The following is a 6,878-nucleotide window of genomic DNA, read 5'->3' as shown; positions in this document are numbered from 1 at the left end:
CTACCCATGGGTTCACCACAATAACTCTTTTACTTTCTGGGAAGTCTTTTTTCAACTCAGTGGATATGCGTAGTGTGATATTGGAGGTGGTTTATACCAATTCTACCCATGAGTTCACCCTTGTAACTCCTGTATATTCGGTCAATCCTCTTGCAAAGTCAGCGTAGATGTGTAGGCTGGCTTCGGGCTTGCTTTGGTACATCTCTACCCATGATTTCACCATAGAAACTGTGGTAGTTTCCCGGAAATCTCTTTGGAATCAGAAAAGAAATGTAACATGACTTTGGGGGTGCTTTGGTCCAATTCTAACCATGGGTTCACCCAAATAACTCTATTACGTTTAGAGAAATCTCTTTGGAACTCAGTGAATATGCGTAGTATGACATTGGACGTGGTTTAGACCAATTCTACCCGTGAGTTCGCCCTGTAACTTGGGTATATCAAGGGAATCCTCTTGAAAAGTCAGCGTAGATCTGTAGAATGGCTTTGGGCGTGCTTTGGTACAATTCTACCCATGAGTTCACGATAAAAACTCTAGTAGTTCCCCGGAAATCTCTTTGGAACTCAGAGAAAATGTGTGGTATGACTTTAATGGTGCTTTGGACCACTTCTACCAATGGGTTCACCCTAATAACTCTTTTTCTTGCACGAAAATCTCTTTGGAACACAGTGGATATGCGTAGTATGACTGGAAGTGGCTTAGACCAATTCTACCCATGAGTTTACCCCTGTAACTCGGGTACGTCCAAACAATCCTCTTTCAAAGTCAGTGTAGATGTGTAGGATGGCTTTGGGCGTGCTTTGGTTCAATTCTAACCATGAGTTTACCCAGAAATCTCTTTTACTTTTAGGGAAATCTCTTTGGAATTCAGTAAATATGCGTAGTAGGACATCGGAGGTTGTTTAGACCAATTCTACCCATGAGTTCACCCTTGTAACTCGGGTATATCCGGTCAATCCTCTTGCAAAGTCAGCGTAGATGTGTAGGATGGCTTTGGGCGTGCTTTGGTACAATTCTACCCATAATATTACCATAGAAACTGTGGTAGTGCCCATGAAATCTCTTTGGAACTCAGAGAAGATGTGTACTATGTCTTTGGGGGTGCATTTGACCAATTTTACCCATGGGTTCACCATAATAACTCTTTTACTTACTGGAAAGTCTCTTGTTAACTCAGTGGATATGCGTAGTATGACTGGAGGTGGTTTAGACCAAATCTCCGTCACTTATGATTGACGGTGCACCTATAACTCAAGTTACTTCCACGAAATCTCTAGGTGTTCATATTGATGAGACATTATCCTGGAATGTTCATGTTGAGATTTTATGTAAGAAAATCGCGTCTTATTGGAGCGTTGAAGAGAGTGAGGTCTTTTGTTCCACATGAGACTCTCCGATCAATCTTCATGTCTTTAGTACAGCCTCACTTTGATTACTGCGATCCTTTCTGGGGATGTTGCGGCAAAACCCTAGCCAGTAAACTTACAAAACTTCAAAATCGCGCTGCGCGTATACTCACTTACTCGAAATATAGTGCCAACGCTGATAACCATATCCAAAAACTTGGATGGATAAAACTTGATTCTCAACGAAAAATCCATAAGGCTGTGATGGTTTATAAGTCGCTTAATGGTCTTACTCCCGATTACCTTAGTTCCAAATTTGTTGACCGTAGTAGCGTCTCCAATTACTCCTTAAGGGACACAGAGGGCAAACTAGCTATCCCACAGCCACACACAAACTATATGAAAAATAGCTTCAGCTACGCTGGAGCAGTTCTTTGGAATAATTTACCAATCGACTTGTGGCAGGCTGACTCCCTTAGAGCGTTCCGGGCTGGCTGCGAGCGCTTCTTTTCATCAAGTTAATCTACAATTCTATACACGGCACTCATGTAAAGCAAGTTTTTATTTTGTCACTTAATATTATAGTTACATTTATTGAAAATTTGGAGCAATTTTGAATAATGTAGTTGTAGTCCTTTTGTAATTTGTAATAATTCTGGTAATTAATTAGGTTTTTATAGTTGTGACTGATGAGTTTACCGTGTCTAAATAAAGTTATCCAATCCAATCCAATCCAATCCTACCCATGAGTTTACCCCTGTAACTCGGGTACATCCAGGCAACCCTCTTGCAAAGTCAGCGTAGATGTGTAGGATGGCTTTGGGCATGCTTTCTTACAATTCTACCCATACGTTCACCATAGAAACTGTGGTAGTTCCCATGAAATCTCTTTGTAACTCAGAGACGATGTGTAGTATGACTTTGGGGGTGCTTTGGACCAATTCTACCCAAGGGTTTACCCTAATAACTCTTTTACTTTCTGGGAAATTTCTTTGGAACTAAGTGGATATGCGTAGAGTGACATTGTAGGTGGTTTATACCAATTCTACCCATGAGTTCACTCCTGTAACTCCGGTGCATCCAAACAATCCTCTTGCAAAATCAGCGTAGATGTCTAGGATGGCTTTGAGCGTGCTTTGGTACAGTTCTTCCCATGAGTTCACCATAGAAACTGTGGTAGTTCCCATAAAATCTCTTTGGAACTCATAGAAGATGTATAGTATGATTTTGGGGTACGTTGGACCAATTCTACCCATGGGTTCACCCTAATAAGTCTTTGTTTTTGCACGACAATCTCCTTGGAACTCAGTGGATATGCTTAGTATGACTGGAGGTGGTTTAGACCAATTCTACCCATGAGGTTACCCCTGTAACTCGGGCACATCCAAACAATCCTCCTTGCAAAGTCAGCGTAGATGTGTAGGAAGGCTTTGGGCGTGCTTTTGTACAATTCTACCCATGAGTTCACCATAGAAACTGTGGTAGTTCCCCGGAAATCTTTTTGAAACTCAGAGAAGATATGTAACATGACTTTGGGTGTGCTTTGGTCCAATTCTAACCATGAGTTCACCCAAATAACTCTATTACTTTGAGGGAAATCTCTTTGGAATTCAGTGAATATGCGTAGTATGACATTGGAGGTGGTTTAGACGAATTCTACCCATGAGTTTACCCCTGTAACTCGGGTACATCCAAACAATCCTCTTGCAAAGTCAGTGTAGTTGTGTAGGATGGCTTTGGGCGTGCTTTGGTCCAATTCTAACCATGAGTTCACCCAAATAACTCGTTTACTTTAAGGGAAATCTCTTTGGAATTCGGTGAATATGCGTAGCATGACATCGAAGGTGGCTTAGACCAATTCTACCCATGCGTTCACCCTTGTAACGCGGGTATATCCGGTCCTCGGCGTTTAACCCGATTGATTAACCTGATGACATGAATGTACGCAAGTCTCACGCATTGAGCAATCTCATGTTCTCACGCCGACTTAAGCATGTCTCACGCATTGCCGCACTTTTCTCATAAGAAACTAATATTTAAGCTTCTCAGAAGTGCTCATGAATTCCGAATTCGTTCTTTCACTGGAACTGAAGTTTGGCCATTGTTCAATCTGATGTAAGCGCCGGTCACGGCTGCAAGCACTTAGCTTCTACTCCAGGAAATTTCCTATTTACAGCTTCCTAATCCATTATTAAGCTCTTCGAATCTCAAGACAAGAAGGTTTTATGGCTCTGTTGTCGTGATGCATCCCTTTCAATCTTTCTCGATTTGTTTTGGGGCATATTTTGGTGTTTTCTGTTCTTGTCCAACTGAAACCGCTCAACCGTCACCATCGAAGCAGGTTTCGAATCAAGAATTTGACCTCTCTTGTCACGGTATGAGGGCTGAAACCATCTCTTCTCAAGTACCAAGTCGTCGGCCTAGAGGCAGGAGAGCTGGTTTGAAAACCAAAGCTGAAGAATTAAAGAAAATAACCAACATTTCTGTGCTCAATTCGCCGCGAGTTTCATATGCAAATTACTCAAACTCATCTCGGAGGGCGAATTTGAATAATTTGATTCCTATTCCAGCAAAGAAACACCAAGTCCAACCCGCGGTCGGCTCTCATTTTGTCCCATCAATTATGCTGTCCAATCCTGTGTCTCTGACACCAAAGCTGAGTGAGGTCCAAGAACTTCTTCTACGGCAAAATGCTCAAATCCGATGTATTGTGGAGTCTTGGCTTAAAGAACACATTAGCGACTCGGTTGTAAACATTGAGGGCTACAATATCATGCGGAAAGACTGCTCTTCACTCGACCACGGAGGAGTGTGTGTTTATATCAAAGAGGACATAAAATACGAACTTGCGGAAACCTTAACATGCTGCATCGACCATGAAATTATTTGGGTCAAACTGATGCCCTCATGATCTCGTCGCGGTTTTTCGTGCGTGATTTTAGCTGTTGTTTACTACCCCGGCCGGACAAGCCCGGCGGAGTCCGATGGTCAGAAGCTACTCAGTCATCTATTTGACAGTTTGACTGCAGCAGAAACCATGTTTCCTAACTGTGGGCTAATTATTACCGGCGATTTTAACCGCTTGAATACTGGTCGCTTGCAGTGTCATTTCAAACTGAAACAACTTGTGAAATTTCAACAAGAGGCGATGCAACACTTGACCTGGTTTTAACCTACTTGGGCGACCATTTCTCGACTCCTGAATGTTTTCCACCCTTTGGCCTTTCAGACCATTGTACAGTTATCGTCCAGCCAAGGAAGAGAGTACCCAACCAACACACTCGGAAGTCCATTACCATCAGGGACATTAGAGACAGCAATAAGATGTGCCTTGGTCGGTACTTTAGTAGCATCAATTGGTCTGTTGTCATCAGTCAGCCTACCTGTGAACTCCAGGTCTTTAACGAAGTGATTGAAATCGGCATGAGTAATATCATGCCAGAGAGAACGATCCAAGTCTATCCTAAGGACGCCCCTTGGATGTCGGTCAAGCTGAAGGAGCTAATACGCATGCGCCAGCAAGCTTTTCACGCCAATAAATCAGGCCTGATGTACAAGTACTATCGTAATGCAGTAAATAAAGAAAGGAAACGGTGTAAAGTATTACACTTCTAAGGTGAAAGATCTTAAAGGTGTCAACCCGCGCCAGTCGTGGAGCGAAGTGAATAAGCTCAGTGGATCAAAAAAGCAAAATTCGTCACTATTTTCCTCCCTCAATGTTCCTGAGTATAACAACTTGTCTCCAACAGAAGTTGCTAATTCCATCAACCATGCATTACTGGAGCCACTTCAACCTTACGAGCCCATCGACAGCGAGTGTGCGGCCCTACAGTTGCCCCTAGAAGAGAATCCGGAGTTCCTAGAGGTGTCCGTGCAAAGAGTGTACAACAACCTGCTTCACCTGAATAGGCATAAAGCTTCTGGCCCGGATGGCCTTTCCAACTGGGTGTCAAAGGAGTACGCCACGCCGAAATCCTAGTTACTCCCGTTCAAAACATCCTGAACGCCTCATACAGTGAGCAAAAACTATGCTCAATGTGGAAAATTGCGGATGTCATCCCCCTGCCCAAGGTGAAGCAAGTCACCGACCCAAAAGAGGAACTGCGTCCAATCTCTCTCACGTCTACCCTCTCGAAAATATCTGAGGACTTTATTGTTTCTGATTACATAAAACCTGCCCTAGAGAGCCTAGTTGACTCCAACCAGTTTGGTACCATATCTGGTTCTTCAACCGTGTTGGCACTCATTAGTATGATTCATAAGTGGCTCGAAGCAACGGATGGTAACGGTGCTTCTGTGCGTGTCCTCCTCTTTGATTATCGAAAGGCCTTTGACCTCATAGACCACAAGAGTTTGGTCAACAAACTGAGGCAGGTCAATATTCCTAATAGTGTAATCAACTGGGTGATTGACTTCCTTTCAGGAAGATCTCAAAGAGTCAAACTTGGGAAGGACTGCGTTTCAGAGTGGGGCACAGTGCCGTCTGGAGTGCCACAGGGGACAAAGTTGGGTCCCTGGCTTTTTCTTTTGATGATTAATGACTTGACTGTCCCAAGTATCTTCAACGTGTGGAAATATGTTGATGATACTATGGTATCAGAGAACATACCTAAAGGCCAACAGAGCAAGTCACAAGAAGCAGTAGATGCAATCTACGATTGGTCCAAGGAAAATTTGTTCCAGCTTAATGGCGAGAAGACTAAAGAGTTAGTTATATCCTTCAGTCGTGACTCCCCGCAACTCCCTAGGGTTTGCATAGACGGAACTCCTATCAATCACCATACAGAGCACAAAGCTACTCGGCTTGACAATCAATGATACGCTAACGTGGAACGACCATATAGAAGAACTTGTTAAAAAAGCGTCTAAGAAACTGTACTTTCTTATTCAACTTAAGCGTGCGCACGTTCCTACTTCAGATCTTGAAACATATTTTTGCGCATGTATCAGGTCTTCACTAGATTACGCTTGTCCTGTTTTCCATTACAGTTTACCAAAGTATCTACAAGTCGAGCTCGAAAGAGTGCAAAGGAGGGCCCTATCATGCATTTTTCCCAGGATGCACTACTCGGACGCCCTTCAGTTGGCAGGGCTTGAGTCCATCAGGGCCCACCAGGAAAAGTTAACAGAACACCTGTTTAAGTCTATTGTTAATGATCCACGTAGTAAGATTACCAGCCTCCTGCCTCCCTCAGTTTCTATCTCATATGAGCTGAGAAGGCAGAGGAGGTTTGACACGCCTCTTGTAAAGACAAATAGATTTGCAAATTCATTCATAGTTAAGATTGCGAGGGAAGCATTTAAGTAATTTCTGAGAGTAGTCGCTTTGTAATTTTATAACAGTAGTAGTTTTAAATCATTTCTTATATTTCTTACTTGTAAAGAGGCGCAATTCAGTATTTTAACAGCAATGTTTTTCTTAATAAACACAGTCTATCTATGTCTATCTCAGTCTATCTATCTGTTCGCGTACGACCAATTTTCTTGTTTGTTCAGGACTTTCACCCGTTCATATATGAAGGATAGGCCGA

General features: G+C 42.8%; 1 long non-coding RNA gene across 1 annotated transcript in view; it reads right to left on the bottom strand.

The window, feature by feature from the left end:
* Positions 1 to 6,631: 6,631 nt before the first annotated feature.
* Positions 6,632 to 6,878, bottom strand: part of LOC138041584 (uncharacterized) — a 6,267-nt gene continuing 6,020 nt past the window's right edge. The window contains exon 3 of the long non-coding RNA XR_011130860.1: positions 6,632 to 6,878. This exon is cut by the window's right edge and continues 341 nt beyond it. This is a non-coding gene — a long non-coding RNA (uncharacterized lncRNA).

Source organism: Montipora capricornis, chromosome 3 (genome assembly GCF_036669925.1).
Source record: "Montipora capricornis isolate CH-2021 chromosome 3, ASM3666992v2, whole genome shotgun sequence".
In the NCBI taxonomy this organism is placed as follows: domain Eukaryota; kingdom Metazoa; phylum Cnidaria; class Anthozoa; order Scleractinia; family Acroporidae; genus Montipora; species Montipora capricornis.
The sequence above is the reverse complement of the archived record's forward strand: the minus strand, read 5'-3'. Positions and strand labels throughout refer to the sequence as shown.